Source organism: Dermacentor albipictus, chromosome 4 (assembly GCF_038994185.2).
Source record: "Dermacentor albipictus isolate Rhodes 1998 colony chromosome 4, USDA_Dalb.pri_finalv2, whole genome shotgun sequence".
Classification (NCBI taxonomy): domain Eukaryota; kingdom Metazoa; phylum Arthropoda; class Arachnida; order Ixodida; family Ixodidae; genus Dermacentor; species Dermacentor albipictus.
Genome location: NC_091824.1, coordinates 167,643,616 through 167,645,015, shown reverse-complemented (window position 1 = coordinate 167,645,015; position 1,400 = coordinate 167,643,616).

The following is a 1,400-nucleotide window of genomic DNA, read 5'->3' as shown; positions in this document are numbered from 1 at the left end:
GAGCGGCGCTTAGGAGCGGCCTGGAAGAGGAGAGAGAGGGGGGGAGGAGGAGGAGAGGATGCGCTGAGAGGTGATGCGTGCGGCAGTCGCTGCGCGACGAGGAATACCACGTGAGAGGGGGTATGAGAAGGTTGAAAGCCTTCGCTCCTGGCCTCTGCATCTACAGCGAGCCTTCCCGCGCGTTGCCAGAGGTTAGAAAACGTTTGCGCTCGCGTGTAGTGCAAAAAAAAAAGTGCAGTGGCGATTTAACTGTAAATGCGAGAGAATGCGTTAGCATTACTCCGCACCTTCTTGAGGTCCCGGATTAATCATTTAAACCGCGTTCACCACATTGCAAATGTGTTGCTCAGGAGCTCACTCGGCACACGTGCGCTGCCTCTTCAAAGTGCGGAGCGGAACTGCCGGTGGTCACATATGTGACCACAATGCATGTATATATATAATGTCGGACAGCGTACGATGAAAGCGCTCTGTGAGACCATTAGTTTGGTATTGCACGCACGGAGAACACGGTCGAGAAGTTTAGAGAGAAAGGTCCTGCCGCGGTCACTCAAAAGGACACGTGGGACTCCGTGCCGTAAAAAGATGGCTTCCAAGAAAAAGGCTGCAACCTCCTATGCGGATCTCGAAGATAGTGCAGCTGTTTCAGCGTACCGGGTCAAGTGGTCTACAACTGTGACGATCCATTGTTTACCGCCAGTGGTTAAGGGTAGCGGTCCATAGAGGGCGATACCAACGACTGCGATAGGAGCTTCAGGACACGGGACAGGATAGAGCAGTCCAGCCGGAGGTGAGGTCAGTCGTTTGCGGTGTTGGCAGAGTGAACAGGAAGCCACATATTTCGCTACACTGGTTGCAAGTCCATACATAACGGCTAATTTTGCATGGCATTAACATCGTTTCTTTAAGACAACAGCTTAAGTACGTGCTGTGCGTGGGCACGACGGGTGCTTTCGCTGCTCTCTCTCTCTCTCTTTCTATGAAGGAAGCAATACGTGCAGCTACACGAGCTATATATATATATACATATATATATATATATATATATATATATATATATATATATATATATATATATATATATATATATATATATATAGCTCGTGTAGCTGCACGTATTGCTTCCTTCATAGGCATGCTGACGCCCATAAGATTAGTGCACATATTTAAATTTGTAGTGTTCACATGTAAGCGGTGACTCCTGCGTGTAGTACACGTCTGGTAAGTGGGTTCTCTCCGCAACATGTGCACGTCCTCTGCAACGACAAGAGTCAAGTTACGATGTTGGATCTACTGGAATCGATTGTGTCTGGTTGTAAATAGAACGTTTGTACGAGAGCGCCTTTATAAGGCAGTTTTTTTACGAATACGTTGGTTCTGGAGGTCTCGTTCTTAGCTAA